The sequence below is a fragment of the Hyla sarda genome, chromosome 4 (genome assembly GCF_029499605.1).
Source record: "Hyla sarda isolate aHylSar1 chromosome 4, aHylSar1.hap1, whole genome shotgun sequence".
Taxonomy (NCBI): Eukaryota; Metazoa; Chordata; class Amphibia; order Anura; family Hylidae; genus Hyla; species Hyla sarda.
In genome coordinates, this window is record NC_079192.1 from 314,161,661 (window position 1) to 314,180,742 (window position 19,082).

The 19,082-nt window shown below is 44.9% G+C and overlaps 1 long non-coding RNA gene across 2 annotated transcripts in view; it reads right to left on the reverse strand.

Moving 5' to 3' along the window:
- The window catches only part of LOC130369516 (uncharacterized), a 131,114-nt gene that overhangs the window by 98,734 nt on the left and 13,298 nt on the right, over window positions 1-19,082 (reverse strand). The gene's annotated exons all lie outside the window — the stretch shown is intronic.

The following is a 19,082-nucleotide window of genomic DNA, read 5'->3' on the forward strand; positions in this document are numbered from 1 at the left end:
CGTGGGACAGAAGGACTAGGCAGAGGCAAGGTCAGACGTAGCAGAAGGTCGGGGCAGGTGGCAAGGTTCGTAGTCAATGGAGATAGCAAGAGGTCAGGAACACTGGTAAGGCAAACACTGTAAACGCTTTATCAAGGCACAAGGGCAACAAGATCCGGCAAAGCAGGGAAGGGGAAGTGAGGTTATATAGGGAAGTGCACAGGTGGAAGCTAATAGACTGATTGGGCCAGGCACCAATCATTGGTGCACTGGCCCTTTAAATCTTAGAGAGCTGGCGCGCGCGCCCTAAGGAGCGGAGCCGCGTGCGCCAGGACGTGACAGCCGGGGACCGGGACAGGTGAGTGACTTGGGATGCGATTCGCGAGCGGGCGCGTCCCGCTATGCGAATCGCATCCCCGCCGGCAGTGTCAGTGCAGCGCTCCCGGTCAGCGGGTCTGACCGGGGCACTGCAGAGAGAGGAACGCCGCGAGCGCTCCGGGGAGGAGAAGGGACCCGGAGCGCTCGGCGTAACAGCTATCATCTACATGCATGCAGCTTCACTAGTCTATACACTGATGCAATACAGGCAGGGGAAGGAAAGCGTATGTACTGATGTGAACCACGCTGTAGATTGACATTAAGAGGTTATCCAGGAAAAAACTTATATATTAACTGGCTCCAGAAAGTTAAACAGATTTGTAAATTACTTCCCTTAAAAAATCTTAGTACTTATGAGCTGCTGAAGTTGAGTTGTTCTTTTCTGTCTAAGTGCTCTCTGATTACACTTGTCTCGGGAACTGTCCAGAGTAGAAGCGAAATCCCATAGCAAACCAATCCCCATAGCAAACCTCTTCTACTCTGTGCAGTTCCCGAGACAAGCAGAGATGTCAGCAGAGAGCACTGTTGCCAGACTGATAAGAACAACTCAACTTCAGCAGCTGATAATTATTGGAAGGATTAAGATTTTTTAATAGAAGTTATTTACAAATCTGTTTAACTTTCTGGAGCTCCTTTACCGTAATCCTTTTCTTTTCAGGTCATGACCTACCACTGAACTTTGATAATAGTTTCTGGCTCCTTAGGTCAATTTTTAGAGTTTATATGAATTAGCCCAGTGTTTCCCAACCAGTGCACCTCCAGCTGTTGCAAAACCACAACTCCCAGCATGCCCAGATAGCCTTTGTCTTAGTGGAAGGTAAATCTTCAGTCTGAGGTCAAGAGCATTCTGGTTTAGTTTTCCGTTAAATGGGTACTCCGCCCCTAGACATCTTATCCCCTATCCAAAGGATAGGGGATAAGATGTCTGCTAGTGGGGGTCCCGCCGCTGGGGACCCCCGCAATCTCGCTGCTGCACCCGGCGTTCTTTTAGAGTGTCGGGTGTAGCAGCGGAGCGCCATGCATCACTGTAGTGATGGTATTAGGCAGTTGATGAGAAGTGCCTGCTTTTCTCTAGACAGGACACTAAAAATTTAGGCCAAAAACTTCTATCTTGGTTTCATCAGACCAAACAATCTTATTACAGTCTGAGAGTCCGTCCTGGGCTTTTTGCAAACTCCAGATGGGAGATTTTGTCTTTTACTGAGGAGAGGATTCTTTCTGACAACTTTCTGGGTTCTTAGTCAACTCTCTTATAAAAGCCCTTCTCCCCCAATTACTTAATTTGGTGGGGCGGCCAGCTCTAAAAAAAAAAAAAAAAAAATGTCCTGGTTGTTCCAAATTTCTTCCATTTGAGTATGGTGGAGGCCACCGTGCTCTTGGGAGCTTTCAGTGTAGCAAAACATGTTTGTACCCTTTTCTAGATCTGTGCCTCCACACAATCCTGTCTCTGGGCTCTACAGTCAGTTCTTTCCACCTCACGGCTTGGTTTTTGCTCTGATATACTTTGTCAGCTGTGAGACCTTATATAGACAGGGCTGTGTCTTTCCAAATCTTGTCCAATAATCTGAATTTACCACAGGTGACTCCAATCAAGGTGTAGAAACATCTCAGAGATGATCAAGAGAAATGGGAGACCCCAAGAGATACATTTCATAGAAAAGGGTCTGAATACTTATGTCCATATGTCATTTTATTTTCTCCTTTTTAATAAATTAGAAAATATTTTTAATATTCTGTTTTTATATTATCATTATGGGGTACTAATTGCGGAATGATGGGGATTTTTTTTATTTTAGCACAAGGCAAAACTGTGAAAAAGTGAAAAAAAGGCAATAAAGCAAACACTGGGGAAAATGTATCAAACCGTCTGACAGCTCAGCTTTCATTTCCCATATTACAATAAATGAAAACCTGATAAATGTCCTCAACTGTGAGTTAATTTTAGATTGAATTACTTCAAAATTACACATACGGCCACATGATATTATTTGGAAAGTATGTATTGTCTATTGCTAGGACTTTGGACTCCTCATTGTATATAACGCCATGCCTACAATGAATGCGTGTAGTCAGTATTCACTCCTCTCCGTGCTGTGGCAACAATATTTATAGTTCTGACCTTCTCATACTGTACATATACACAATGTTGCTGAATGGCTAACGAAAGAGAAAAGCATTATTCCCTCAAATCAATGCGCCTTGCAATTTAACATTCACCAGTATCATTAAAGGGGCACTCCGGTGAAAAACTTTTTTTTTTTAATCAACTGGTGCTAGAAAGTTAAACAGATTTGTAAATTACTTCTATTAAAAAATCTTAATCCTTCCTGTACTTATTAGCTGCTGAATACTACAGCGGAAATTCTTTTCTTTTTGAAACACAGAGCGGTCTGCTGACATCATGAGCACAGTGCTCTCTGCTGACATCTCTGTCCATTTTATGAACTGTCCAGAACAGCATATGTTTGCTATGGGGATTTCCTTTTACCCTGGACAGTTCCTAAAAATGGACAGAGATGTCAGCAGAGAGCACTGTGCTCATGATGTCAGCAGACAGCTCTGTGTTTCAAACGGAAAATAATTTCCACTGTAGTATTCAGCAGCTAATAAGTACAGGAAGGATTAAGATTTTTTTAATAGAAGTCATTTACAAATCTGTTTAACTTTCTGGCACCAGTTGATTTAAAAAAGTACCCCTTTAAACAAGCTATGACAAGTATTTCCACACTGAATGTACAGTGCACTACAAGTGCAAAACATACCATTTGTGCTTAAAGGGGCTGTCCAGTGATGTTTATGCCCAAGCTGGATTATAAAGAAAAAAAAAAAAAAAAGAGCTATACTCACCTGTCTAAACTCCAGCCAACGCCATTCTGATGCACCTCAAAATTCCTGCTGTTCAATGATTCCTGTTCTCATCTGAACATTAGAAAATAACCCCCCCCCAATCCCAAACATTTACACTGCAAATTCACAATCTATAGTTTCCTTAATAACAGCACCTGTACATTAATTGTTATGCATTAGGGTGTATAATGCCAGCTTTTGAATTTTTGGTATAAAATAATGATGGTAGCGATGACTTAGGCTTATTTGTGGTCTAACATCCCACAATCTGTGGTTTATAAGTGTTTTGGAAGTGGAACAGCATATAGTGAGGATCCTTTCATTACTATTTTAATAAAAACTCACTAATAGAAAAGTTGCTATATTTTTTAAGACTTTGCGTTCTATACAGATTTGAATGAGAAATGGCAGTGTGCTGGTTAAATCCATTCTGAGCTATTGCAGCCCGGTAAAGGTCATTATCTGCTCATCTGTCTCCCCTTTTAATCCACCATGTAGTTAAAGTTCAATTCCATAAGGATAGATATAGTTATAATGGCTGTGCTGTGGAAGGATCGGTTGCCATGTGTTGTACAAAATTGCTATTTAAATGGTAGCTCTCATTAAAACTAATGTTTGCTATCGCACTCCTTATGGTAAATAAAAAATATTTCTAATAAACTTTGGTTAAAAAAAATGAAGTTTTCTATGTTTTATTTGTGCTTAAAAAAGCTCAAGAGCACATTTTCCCCCATCTTATACACAGACTTAGGACCGAAGCTCAAACACAGGAAGTGCAGCCTGGAGTGCTGAGGGGGGGGGGTGTCCAACCAACAGCATATGGCAGTTAAGTGTGAGAGGAGCTATGATTGGTTGAGGCTGGACACACCCCCCACAGCACTCAAAGCTGCACTTTCTGTGTTTGGACCTCGGTCCTGAGTCTGTGTATAAGATGGGGGAAAATGTGCTCTTGAGCTTTTTTTTAGCACAAGTAAAACATAGAAAACATTTTTTTTTAAACAAAGTATATTAGAAATATTTGTTATTTACCATAAAGAGTGCAATAGCAAAATTCATTTTAATGAGAGTGACCCTTTAATGTATGGCAGTCAGTCCAAAAAATATATAAACATGTTAGTATGTACTTTGACCTTTCCATAGCAGTAGCATTGAAATTGTAAATATTAAGAGATCCAAGTGTCTCCCTTTTGGTGAAAACACACACTATAGACACTCTAGCAACTATAGGTCACATACCATACATCCATTATGCATGGCAACAAGCCATCACTCTTTTTCCTGATCTCCGCAGCAATTTGATGACTGAAACCTCATATATTTGTGTTATTTTGATTGGAAGTCGATTCTCGTGGGATCCTCAGTAAGGCTACATTCGCACTGTTGGCAGTGTGATGCCCGTTATTTTAGGAATGTCAATAGCGGGAGAAAAAATAGTGCTTGCACCATCTTTTTCTTCTGCTATTCTCTCTGAAAATAGCCATGCCCAACAGACCCCATTGACTATAATGGGGTCCATCGGGATCCATTCCTGCCTGTTATGGCCCGTCAAAATAAAAAAAATAAAAAAAGATAGTTTGCATGACAGTAGTGTGAAAGGGGCCTTAGCTAGAAGATCCACGGGAGCCTTTAGAAAAGATGGGCGTCTGGAGAAAGTGCTTCTGAGCTGTGGTCAGACATAGGCTGCTTCGGCATCCGGTATACTTACCCATCAGTGTGGTGCAAAGTGCTTGTTGATTGTGTGCACACAACACAACAAGACAAGGTGAGTGTTCACACAACATGTCATAAATATACACTATTGATCACCAGGATAATAATAATACTAATAACTCTTAGAGAGTATTTTTGTGTTCATTTTGTTTTTTATATCTGTAATTAAAAAGTAAAGCACTGTAATGAGTGGATCTCGTTCTGGCAGAAGGATTCATTTCTCCTGAGTTTGGCTAATACATCTTTGGCTCATGCATTGCAGTGACGATGCCTGGGCCAATCAGGTGACTTGGATGACAGGCCAATTATACCCGAGCTCAGCATTCACACCCTTCTCAGGTGGGATATACCTTAAATATTCAGCCAGTCTGTTACTCCTTGCCTATGATCTATCTTATATCTTTTGATCCTTGGCTAAGTGACCCAACTATTCTTCTGTTTTCCATAATTGTACTGCGTTCATTGGACTTTGCGTTGCACTGTAGTAGTGTAGGGTCCAGCACTTTGTTTGGGGCCATTTTATTAAGGAGGTGGACACCAAAACAGGTAGAGCACAAGGCTGCATTTTTCTCTGGCTAACATGACAAGTACACTTTTTGAGTGGCAAGTATTATTATTATTATTTTTTTTTTTTACAGAAAACACATACTGTACACAAGCATATATAGAGAATATCAAATTATATACCTTTTTTTTTAATTGATAAACAAGCTTGTAGATCTTAATGTACATACCATATAAGAAATAATTACTCTCTTTCAATGTGATGTGCAATAAGGAAAGTGACAACAATTTTGAATCCGGGAAGAGGGATTTGTATCTAGCATAAATTAATGAAATCATTCTTGGACAAGATGGCAGTTTAAATGTAGGGGCCTTCACATAGGCTTCCTATCCCCAGTCACATCACATTTAGTTTACATGACCCCTATTGCTATGCAGGTATTCAATGGCATCTATATGGGCTTTTGCTATGGAATCCACATTATTAAAATGAACCACCTTGTGATTAGATTGATACTGTATGACAATGATCTTAAAGGGAACCAAGCATTAGATTTTACCATATATAATGCTTGGCAACGAGTTATGTACGGTAAAATCTTTATCCCCCCTTCCGAGGGACATTTTTGCCCCAGGGATAGTGAGGATATGAAGTTTGTAAGTAAGCCCAACTGTCCCATTGGGCAGGGAGCTATACTTACCTAGTCCTGTAGCTACAACCTTAGTGACGTCCCCTTGGTGTGATTGACAGCCTGTGTCATTGCACTGCTCCCTGTGTCATAGCTCTGCTATGTTATAATTAATTAGGTTACTGTACTCTTAAGGAAGTATTGCAGAGTTACCCCCTGGTGACCCTGATGTCCCAATGGGAGCCCCCTAACATTATTCCTATATAGTGTGGGGGGGGGGGGGGGGGGGAGAAGCTGTTCAGTCCAGTCCACTCTGGAGAAAAGATGAAGGTCGGCACTTACGTGGTTGATGTTACTGTACTCTTAAGGAAGTATAGCAGAGTGACCCCCTGGTGACCCTAATGCCCCAATGGGAGCCCTCCAACATTATTCCTATATAGTGTATGGGGGTGGGAGCTGTTCAGTTCAGTCCAGTTATCTTTGGAGAAAAGATGAAAGTCAGCACTTCGTGGTTGATAGCGCACATGGAGGGATCAGGTCCGGAGAATAGTAGAAGAGTAATCCCAGCACTCACCAGATACTTTCAAGCAAAAAGTAGTTTTATTGCATATCCTCAGTGTCAAACAGGACAGAGGAAGGCAAAGAGCTGAAACACGTCCTGTTTCACACTGAGGATATGCAATAAAACTACTTTTTGCTTGAAAGTATCTGGTGAGTGCTGGGATTACTCTTCTACTATGCTCTGGACCAGGCCTTTCTGGAGTCAGTGTTGTGTGAGGAGCCTAGGAGTGTGGAGAAGTCTAAGGAGGCCAAAGGAGAAGAAATCTAAAATCTACAGCTATGCCAATCTCAGGAAAACCCCATCGTTCAGGTGAAGTTCAAGCCTGGTGGTAAGCACAAAGCTTAGGGGAAAAATAATCTTCAATCAGTGAGTGTAAAGTCTCTAATTCAGCCTGGGCTGTCATTAATTTCAAGTCTGCATTTTTATCAACTACAAGTCCCAGCAAGCCGACAGGCTTCCAGGGCTCACTCAGTATTTCCCTCAGCACAATTCTATAAAGTATAGGCTGTAACAACATCTCTGTCTCAGTAAAGATAATATTCTGTAACCTAGCATCATAGTCATCATTGTCCCCATGCTTGGCCCAGAAGAGATATCTTAACCTTGGAACGTGAAGCTTAACATTGCCTTGGTGTCACGAATTGTGCACTACATCCACATCTCAACTGTAGACACCACAGTAGTTTTGGGTATTGGTGCTCATTAGATGAGGGTGTGTCACCAGGTAAGTTAAGTTAGACCTGAATATAATGTGTGGGAGCTCTACGTAAAATATAAGAGACCTAAACCGAGGATACTGCGTTGCACATAACCGTGTGCCAAATAGATACTGATTTAAAAAATGAAAAAATAGCAGTCCTACTAGGCTCATAAGAAAACTTAGAATAAGGCAGAATAAATAGAGATAAATAAGAAACAAAGGAAGTGTCTGATAATAAGATCTAAAATATAATTACATTTATTGAATAATACTGTGAGGTCTGGGGCAGGGCCCTTGCCGCAGACAGCTCACTAAAATATAATGGTAAAGGTTAGTTATAAACATTTAAAACATGACGTTAAAATAGTATTGCACTTAAATGGTGGGACAATGGTGGAGGTTTATAGTCCAATGTATGTAATAGGATATGTCCAATAAACAGTTTTTGCAGCGCTGGTGGCTCGCAGTTACGAGCCCACTGAGTATACTTGTATGCACAGTAGCGTTAAAGATCTATCCTCTATACCCCAAGGGCACGGGGACAAAGTACAAAAGGGAAAATAGATCAAAGTCAGGCACTTAGTGCCTCTTACCGGCTCCGGCGAAAGCAGTTATATGCGCATAGCAGCACTTAACGGTGATCCGGTTGATGTCTCTCAGCCCTGGCAGCACGGGGACGGTGTAGGAGAGGTGAAGATGTCCGGTACAGATGGTTATTGCGTAGTCTGCTGGAATAGGTAATGTTAGTTTGTAGCGTGTGGCAGCGCTGGAGGTCTTTGGTGTGGGATCCCTCTCTACCCCGATAGCACAGGGAGAAGCTGAGAGGGCAGTAAAAGACCAATAGTGGTGGACAAATAATCAAAATAGTCCCGACTTCTTGTGCAAAGGCAGTCTTGGACCAGACGTGTTTCGGGGAGCAGCATCCCTTTTTTCAATGGTGGATATGCAAAGACTTTGCATATCCACCATTGAAAAAGGGGGCGCTGCTCCCTGAAACGCATCTGGTCCAAGACTGCCTTTGCACAAGAAGTCGGGACTATTTGGATTATTTGTCCACCACTATTGGTCTTTTACTGGCCTCTCAGCTTCTCCCTGTGCTTTTGGGGTAGAGAGGGATCCCACACCAAAGACCTCCAGCGCTGCCACACGCTTCAAACTAACATTACCTATTCCAGCGGACTACGCAATAACCATCTGTACCGGACATCTTCACCTCTCCTACACCGTTGCCGTGCTGCCAGGGCTGAGAGACATCAACCGGATCACCGTTAAGTGCTGCTATGCGCATATAACTGCTTTCGCCGGAGTCGGTAAGAAGCACTAAGTGCCTGACTTTGATCTATTTTTCCTCTTGTACTTAGTCCCCGTGCCGTTGGGGTATAGAGGATAGATCTTTAACGCTACTGTGCATACAAGTATACTCAGTGGGCTCGTAACTGTGAGCCTCCAGTGCTGCAAAAACCGTTTATTGGACGTATCCTATTACATACATTGGACTATAAACCTCCACCATTGTCCCACCGTTTAATTGCAATACTATTCCAAAGTCATGTTTTAAATGTTTATAACTAACTTACCATTCTATTTCAGTGAGCTGTCTGCGGCAAGGGCACTGCCCCAGACCTCACAGTATTATTCAATAAATGTCATTATATTTTATATCTTATTATCAGACACTTCCTTTCTTTCTTATTTATCTCTATTTATTCTGCCTTATTCTACATTTTCTTCCTAGCCTAGTAGGACTGCTATTTTTCCATTTTTAAAATAAGTTAGACCTGAGCACAATTCTTTTACTTTAAAATCATGTTGTTACAAGACATGTGCTATGTATGCCTATCCTCCTCAATACTTTGTAAAATCATTATAAATAACTAATCATAGCATATAGCATACATATGAAAAGAAATCATGTGATCAGTAGCCCTCCTGTTCCCAACCTATAATCCTTCAAAAAAAAATATAGGGCCAGAGTATTCCAGATATTCTAACACATTGTATGTTTCTAAAACCAGATTGTTTTACTTGGCTGGCATTAAGGCCTATATGATTCCAATACAGACATATTGTGAAATCTGCACAGAGTGAAAACATACAGAGGAGAATTTAGAGATAGGGGTACCTTCTCTGTTATATTTGCTTTTAATGCAGTACAAAGGAATAAAGTGTGTTAGTATGAATGCTACAAATAGCTTTTAGGTGACATAATAACTGGAGCAGTATTAATCTGACTGACCTTCATGGAGCAAGTACAGTGGGGAGGCAGAGAGATCCATGCCTATCAAATCAATGTACTCTAGAATGAAATCCTTACTGTGCTTAACTCCTACAACCAGAGTTATGTTGATCTCTATCTAGTGTTGACATTTTATTGTGGAACTTAAAAATACAACACCAGAGAAAGCAAATTATAATTTTTTAGCAGACATAAAGGTGATTGTGATATTTATACCAGAATAGGGTACAAAGAGAATTTTACTTTAAGCCGACTTCGTAAATCTCCCCCATTATTCACCTAAACGAACAGTATGTGATAACGGTATGAAAGTCTCCAACATCTATTCTCGATCAATTACTTTTCCTGTCTTTCCAAGCCAGGATGTAGTGTTCGCACTGACCATCAGAGATCACCTGGTTAAAGAGACTGTGTCTGGTATTTCCATCTGTAACCCTTATCCACAGTATAATGAATAAGAAGCTAGTCTGTGGGGGTCTGACCACTGGATCCCCTACCGATCCCGAGAAAATTTCCTCTAGAATGAATGGAGTGCAACACAGAACAGGCAGGCACTATGTTTGATGGGGATGCAGATCGTTTCTGAGTTTACCTGAGTTTATGATCAAAGGCTGGCCACGCATGAGGGTGTGCTCCTACCATTCCAGGAACAATTAAGACCATGTTGTGGGGATTGGTGGGGGTCCTAGCAGTCGGACTCCACTAATCAGCATGTTATCACCTATCTGGTGGATAGGGAATAACTTCTTTAGATGGGAAAATCCCTGCTCAACACCCCAATGTGCTTGGCATATATCAAGGATAACACCCTTCAAGTGCAGTCATTTCATGTACAATTTTGATTAAGTTATGAACCTCAAAGTAATAAGTCCAAGGAGATAGGCGAGCGGGCAAAATGTAACTCACATTTATTTGATGTACAATGAGTAGCATTGAATTCTTGAAGGAAACCAATCATCAGATTTTATCCTATATAATGCTTGGCAAAGTGTTTTATAGGATAAAATCTTTATCCTCACCATCCCCTCCACTTGATTGATGGGCCGTGTCATCGCTCTGCTCACTGAACAGATGGAGCAGAGATGATGCGGCCCATCAATCAAGCGGAGTGGCCGAAGAACAGGACTAGGTGAGAGGAGCTCCCTGCCCAGGGGACTACTTATGGGCACAGTGGTGACTAGTTTTAAAGGTCATATCCTCACCATCCCTGGGGGCAGGAGCGTCCTCTGGGGATGGTGAGCATAAAGATTTTACCCTATATAACCCATTGCTACGTGTTATATAGTGTAAAGTCTGATGATTGGTTCCCTTTAATATATTGATTGTTTAACTATGGCAGTTGTTCCCATCACAAAGCTGTTATTTTGTATTCTCTCTGTCCTTACTCTCTCCCAGTTTTGCAATTGGAAATTCGCTCCAGAAAGTTAAACAGATTTGTAAATTACTTCTATCAAAAAAATCTTAATCCTACCAGTACTTATCAGCTGCTGAAGTTGAGTTATTGTTTTCTGTCTGACAACAGTGCTCTCTGCTGACACTTCTGTCTGTCTCAGGAACTGTCCAGAGTAGATGCAAATCCAAATAGCAAACCTCTCCTGCTCTGTACAGTTCAGAGGTGTCAGCAGAGAGCACTGGTGTCAGACAGAAAAGAATTACTCAACTTCAGCAACTGATAAGTACTGGTAGGATTAAGATTTTTTGATAGTAATAGGATTAGATTTTTTTAATAAAAGTAATTTACAAATCTGTTTAACTTTCTGGAGCCAGTTGATATGAAATAAATTGTTTTTCACTGGAATACCCCTTTAACCTCTTCAGGACACCGGGCGTATGCATACGCCCGGCATCCCGAGTCCTTAAGGACGTGGGGCGTATGCATACGCCCGTGGGAATTCCGGATCCCACCGCCAGCTGGTTGGGGACCGGACCGGGATGCCTGCTGAGATCCCCCCCATTTCGGCGATCGCAGAAAATCGCATGTCAATTCAGACATGCGATTTTCTGCTATTCCGGGCTGATCGGGTCTCTGGTGACCCGATCACCCGGAAAATAGGGATGATCGGAGTGACAGCCCCGATCATCCTGAGGGATAGGAGTGAGATCGCAGTGCTGCGATCTCCTCCTATCCCCTGCCATTGGTCAGAACTGATTCTGACCAATGGCAGCACAGGACAGTGGGTTGCTATGGCAGCCCCCCGTTCTGCCCACCCCTGGATGTCGTGCAGAACGGGGGGAGAAGATGGAGGCCGGTACCTGGCCAGAAGATGGCGTGGGGACCGCAGTTCGTCGCTGGAGACAGGAGCAGGTAGGGAAACAACGGTGGGGGTGGGGGGGGGGGGAAGGAAGGGGGCAGCAAGCGATATTTACTGCTGCCCTTCCTAGTGGATGCCAAACTGCAACTCCCAGCATGCCCAGACAGCCAAAGGCTGTCAAAGTTTGGAAACCACTGTCACACTGGTGCCCAAACGGTAGCCCTCCAGATGTTGCCAAACTACAACTCTCAGCATGCCTAGACTGCCCAGACATGCTGGGAGTTGTAGTTCTGTAACATCTGTCCCTTCAGATTTAGCAATTTTCATGAAATTTTTGAAAATTGCTGCTCTACTTTGAAGCCCTCTAATTTTTTCAAAAAGTAAAAATATGTCCATTTTATTATGCCAACATAAAGTGGACATATTGGGGGGCATTTACTAATCTTTTACTATGTAGTCTGGTTTTTACCCTGTTTTTTTCTACTTCATTTTTGACTATGTGCGACAAATTTACTAAATTGTTGCACGGCATTAATAAATTTGTCACACATAGGCAAAAGTGGGAAATTTACTTCATGTAGTAGAAAAAATAGTCTGTTCCTTTTTCCTGCTGTCTGAATAGGTTTGGCTGCTGGTTTCCTTCTGGATCTTTTGTTTTTGAGTTTTTTTTTAGCTTTTTCACCACATCTAAATAATTCAATAACTACAGTGGTCCCTCAAGTTACAATATTAATTGGTTCCAGGAAAACCATTGTAAGTTGAAACCATTGTATGTTGAGACCATAACTCTATGGAAACAGGGTAATTGGTTCTAAAGGCACCAAAATGTCATCCAAAATAGGAAAAAGTGACAAAGAAAAATAAGTAGATAACTGATATAGATAAAGCAAATCCCTACATATAAAAGTAATAAAGATCTGCTGGGAACTGTAAATCACTGTCTATGTCAGTGTTTCCCAAGCAGGGAGCCTCCAGCTGTTGCAAAACTATAACTCCCAGCATGCCTGGACAGCCAAAGGCTGTCCGGGCATGCTGGGAGATGTAGTTTTGCAAAAAATGGGGCCACCCTGCTTGGCAAACACTGGTCTATGTAGAGGACAGGAGCTTCTTCAGGGGTCCTGTACAGTACAGGCAATGTCCCAAACAAGTAATGGAGTCGCCCTCACCTGGTGTCCAAAAGAGCAGCTAACCCTGATACAGGTAAAGAGTACAGAACATGTAATACCAGACACCAGTCAGTGCATACACTTCAGTAATACAGGGGTTTTACCAGTGAATGCCCATTTTGATTGGTTGGTTCTTCCAGCCATTGACACATTTTACAGATCTGGACTGTCTGTAGCATTGTATGTTGAGTCTGGTTTCAACTTACGATGGTCCAGAAAAGACCATTGTATGTTGAAACTATTGTATGTTGAGGCCATTGTAAGTTGAGGGATCACTGTAAATTGTAGTCATGGCTCAGAAGTGGTAAACGGCGTTTAGTGTGTGTGTGTGTGTGTGTTTATTACATTTTTTTAACACAGTTTTTTTCTCCCTAAATGTACTTACACTTTTTTTTTTGGTTACTTCTTCTACAGATCTGTGTATCCTGTGGACTCCTTCGGATTCGGTGGACTACTTCGATGACCAGCGTTTTTCTTTGCTTGATGTTAATAAAATGGTTAACGAGGGCTTGTGGGGGAGTGTTTTTTGTAATAAATTTTTTAAAAACCTGTTGTGTTTTATTTTTATTTTACTTTACTAGACAGGCTTAGTAGTGGAAGCTGTCTTATAGAGTCCAATACTAAGCCGGGTGTTACGCCGAGCGCTCCGGGTCCCCGCTCCTCCCCGGAGCGCTCGCTACACTTCCCTCACTGCAGCGCCCCGGTCGGTTCCACGGACCCGGGGCGCTGCGTTACCACCTCCGGCCGGGATGCGATTCGCGATGCGGGTAGCGCCCGCTCGCGATGCGCACCCCGGCTCCCGTACCTTACTCGCTCCCCGTCAGTTCTGTCCCGGCGCGCGCGGCCCCGCTCCCTAGGGCGCGCGCGCGCCGGGTCTTTGCGATTTAAAGGGCCACTGCACCGCTGATTGGTGCAGTGGTTCCAATTAGTGTTTACACCTGTGCACTTCCCTATATCACCTCACTTCCCCTTCACTCCCTCGCCGGATCTTGTTGCCCTAGTGCCAGTGAAAGCGTTCCTTGTGTGTTCCTTGCCTGTGATTCCAGACCTTCTGCCGTTGCCCCTGACTACGATCCTTGCTGCCTGCCCCGACCTTCTGCTACGTCCGACCTTGCTTCTGTCTACTCCCTTGTACCGCGCCTATCTTCAGCAGCCAGAGAGGTTGAGCCGTTGCTAGGGGATACGACCTGGTCACTACCGCCGCAGCAAGACCATCCCGCTTTGCGGCGGGCTCTGGTGAAAACCAGTAGTGACTTAGAACCGATCCTCTAGCACGGTCCACGCCAATCCCTCTCTGGCACAGAGGATCCACTACCTGCCAGCCGGCATCGTGACAGTAGATCCGGCCATGGATCCCGCTGAAGTTCCTCTGCCAGTTGTCGCTGACCTCACCACGGTGGTCGCCCAGCAGTCACAACAGATTGCGCAACAAGGCCAACAGCTGTCTCAACTGACTGTTATGCTACAACAGTTACTACCACAGCTCCAGCAATCATCTCCTCCGCCAGCTCCTGTACCTCCTCCGCAGCGAGTGGCCGCTTCTGGAATACGACTATCCTTGCCGGATAAATTTGATGGGGACTCTAAGTTTTGCCGTGGCTTTCTTTCCCAATGTTCATTACACTTGGAGATGATGTCGGACCAGTTCCCCACTGAAAGGTCTAAGGTGGCTTTCGTAGTCAGCCTGCTGTCTGGAAAAGCCCTGGCTTGGGCCACACCGCTCTGGGACCGCAATGACCCCGTCACTGCCTCTGTACACTCCTTCTTCTCGGAAATTCGAAGTGTCTTTGAGGAACCTGCCCGAGCCTCTTCTGCTGAGACTGCCCTGTTGAACCTGGTCCAGGGTAATTCTTCCGTTGGCGAGTATGCCGTACAGTTCCGTACCCTTGCTTCAGAATTATCCTGGAATAATGAGGCACTCTGCGCGACCTTTAAAAAAGGCCTATCCAGCAACATTAAAGATGTTCTGGCCGCACGAGAAATCCCTGCTAACCTACATGAACTCATCCATCTTGCCACTCGCATTGACATGCGTTTTTCCGAACGGCGTCAGGAGCTCCGCCAGGATATGGACTCTGTTCGCACGAGGCGTTTCTTCTCCCCGGCTCCTCTCTCCTCTGGTCCCCTGCAATCTGTTCCTGTGCCTCCCGCCGTGGAGGCTATGCAGGTCGACCGGTCTCGCCTGACACCCCAAGAGAGGACACGACGCCGCATGGAGAATCTCTGCCTGTACTGTGCTAGTACCGAACACTTCCTGAAGGATTGTCCTATCCGTCCTCCCCGCCTGGAAAGACGTCCGCTGACTCCGCACAAAGGTGAGACAGTCCTTGATGTCTACTCTGCTTCTCCACGTCTTACTGTGCCTGTGCGGATGTCTGCCTCTGCCTTCTCCTTCTCTGCTGTGGCCTTCTTGGACTCTGGATCTGCAGGAAATTTCATCTTAGCCTCTCTCGTCAACAAGTTCAACATCCCGGTGACCAGTCTCGCCAGACCCCTCTACATCAATTGTGTAAACAATGAAAGATTGGACTGTACTATACGTTTCCGCACGGAGCCCCTTCTAATGTGCATCGGATCTCATCACGAGAGGATTGAACTGTTGGTCCTCCCCAATTGCACTTCTGAAATCCTTCTTGGACTTCCCTGGCTTCAACTCCATTCCCCAATTCTGGATTGGTCCACTGGGGAGATCAAGAGTTGGGGGCCCTCTTGTTCCAAGGACTGCTTAAAACCGGTTCCCAGTAAACCTTGCCGTGTCCCTGTGCTTCCTCATGTAACCGGTCTCCCTAAGGCCTATATGGACTTTGCGGACGTTTTTTGCAAAAAACAAGCTGAGACTCTACCTCCTCACAGGCCTTATGATTGTCCCATTGACCTCCTCCCGGGCACTACTCCACCCCGGGGCAGAATCTATCCTCTGTCCGTCCCAGAGACTCTTGCCATGTCTGAATACGTCCAAGAAAATTTAAAAAAGGGCTTTATCCGTAAATCCTCCTCTCCTGCCGGAGCCGGATTTTTCTTTGTGTCCAAAAAAGATGGCTCTCTACGTCCTTGCATTGACTACCGCGGTCTTAATAAAATCACGGTTAAGAACCGCTACCCCCTACCCCTCATCTCTGAACTCTTTGATCGTCTCCAAGGTGCCCATATTTTTACCAAACTGGACTTAAGAGGTGCTTATAATCTCATCCGCATCAGAGAGGGGGATGAATGGAAAACGGCATTTAACACCAGAGATGGACACTTTGAGTATCTGGTCATGCCCTTTGGTCTATGCAACGCCCCTGCCGTCTTCCAAGACTTTGTTAATGAAATTTTTCGTGATCTACTATACTCCTGTGTTGTTGTATATCTGGACGATATCCTGATTTTTTCTGCCAATCTAGAAGAACACCGCCAGCATGTCCGTATGGTTCTTCAGAGACTTCGTGATAATCAACTCTATGCCAAAATAGAGAAATGTCTGTTTGAATGCCAATCTCTTCCTTTTCTAGGATACTTGGTCTCTGGCCAGGGACTACAAATGGACCCAGATAAACTCTCTGCCGTCTTAGATTGGCCACGCCCCTCCGGACTCCGTGCCATCCAACGTTTTTTGGGGTTCGCCAATTATTACAGGCAATTTATTCCACATTTTTCTACCATTGTGGCTCCTATTGTGGCTTTAACAAAAAAAAATGCCGATCCCAAGTCCTGGCCTCCTCAAGCGGAAGACGCCTTTAAACGACTCAAGTCTGCCTTTTCTTCGGCTCCCGTGCTCTCCAGACCTGACCCATCTAAACCCTTCCTATTGGAGGTTGATGCCTCCTCAGTGGGAGCTGGAGCTGTCCTTCTACAAAAAAACTCTTCCGGGCATGCTGTTACTTGTGGTTTTTTTTCCAGGACCTTCTCTCCGGCGGAGAGGAACTACTCCATCGGGGATCGAGAGCTTCTAGCCATTAAATTAGCACTTGAGGAATGGAGGCATCTGCTGGAGGGATCAAGATTTCCAGTTATTATTTACACCGATCACAAGAACCTCTCCTACCTCCAGTCTGCCCAACGGCTGAATCCTCGTCAGGCCAGGTGGTCTCTGTTCTTTGCCCGATTTAATTTTGAAATTCACTTTCGGCCTGCTGATAAAAACATTAGGGCCGATGCTCTCTCTCGTTCCTCAGATGCCTCTGAAATTGAACTCTCTCCTCAACACATCATTCCTCCTGACTGCCTGATTTCCACTTCTCCAGCCTCCATCAGGCAAACTCCTCCAGGAAAGACCTTTGTTTCTCCACGCCAACGCCTTGGGATCCTCAAATGGGGTCACTCCTCCCATCTCGCAGGTCATGCGGGCATCAAGAAATCTGTGCAACTCATCTCTCGCTTCTATTGGTGGCCGACTCTAGAGACTGATGTGGTGGACTTTGTGCGAGCCTGCACTATCTGTGCCCGGGATAAGACTCCTCGCCAGAAGCCCGCTGGTTTTCTTCATCCTCTACCTGTCCCCGAACAACCTTGGTCTCTGATTGGTATGGATTTTATTACTGACTTACCCCCATCCCATGGCAACACTGTTATTTGGGTGGTCGTTGATCGATTCTCCAAAATGGCACATTTCATCCCTCTTCCTGGCCTTCCTTCAGCGCCTCAGTTGGCTAAACAATTTTTTGTACACATTTTTCGTCTTCACGGGTTGCCTACACAGATCGTCTCGGATAGAGGCGTCCAATTTGTGTCTAAATTCTGGAGGGCTCTCTGTAAACAACTCAAGATTAAATTAAATTTTTCTTCTGCATACCATCCTCAATCCAATGGACAAGTAGAGAGAATTAACCAGATCTTGGGTGACTATTTACGACATTTTGTTTCCTCCCGCCAGGATGACTGGGCAGATCTTCTACCTTGGGCCGAATTCTCGTATAATTTCAGAATCTCTGAATCTTCCTCCAAATCTCCGTTTTTCGTGGTGTACGGCCGTCACCCTCTTCCCCCCCTCCCTACCCCCTTGCCCTCTGGTCTGCCCGCTGTGGATGAAATTTCTCGTGATCTTTCCACCATATGGAAAGAGACCCAAAATTCTCTCTTACAGGCTTCTTCTCGCATGAAGAGATTCGCAGATAAGAAAAGAAGAGCTCCTCCCATTTTTTCCCCTGGAGACAAGGTATGGCTCTCCGCTAAATATGTCCGTTTCCGTGTCCCGAGCTATAAGTTGGGACCACGCTATCTTGGTCCTTTTAAAGTTTTGTGTCAAATTAATCCTGTCTCTTACAAACTTCTTCTTCCTCCTTCTCTTCGTATCCCTAATGCCTTTCACGTCTCTCTTCTTAAACCTCTCATCCTCAACCGTTTTTCTCCTAAATCTGTTCCTCCCACTCCTGTTTCCGGCTCCTCGGACATCTTCTCTGTCAAAGAGATTTTGGCCTCTAAAAAGGTCAGGGGAAGAACTTTTTTTTTAGTGGATTGGGAGGGTTGTGGTCCAGAAGAGAGGTCCTGGGAACCTGAGGACAATATCCTGGACAAAAGTCTGATCCTCAGGTTCTCAGGCCCCAAGAAGAGGGGGAGACCCAAGGGGGGGGGTACTGTTACGCCGAGCGCTCCGGGTCCCCGCTCCTCCCCGGAGCGCTCGCTACACTTCCCTCACTGCAGCGCCCCGGTCGGTTCCACGGACCCGGGGCGCTGCGTTACCACCTCCGGCCGGGATGCGATTCGCGATGCGGGTAGCGCCCGCTCGCGATGCGCACCCCGGCTCCCGTACCTTACTCGCTCCCCGTCAGTTCTGTCCCGGCGCGCGCGGCCCCGCTCCCTAGGGCGCGCGCGCGCCGGGTCTTTGCGATTTAAAGGGCCACTGCACCGCTGATTGGTGCAGTGGTTCCAATTAGTGTTTACACCTGTGCACTTCCCTATATCACCTCACTTCCCCTTCACTCCCTCGCCGGATCTTGTTGCCCTAGTGCCAGTGAAAGCGTTCCTTGTGTGTTCCTTGCCTGTGATTCCAGACCTTCTGCCGTTGCCCCTGACTACGATCCTTGCTGCCTGCCCCGACCTTCTGCTACGTCCGACCTTGCTTCTGTCTACTCCCTTGTACCGCGCCTATCTTCAGCAGCCAGAGAGGTTGAGCCGTTGCTAGGGGATACGACCTGGTC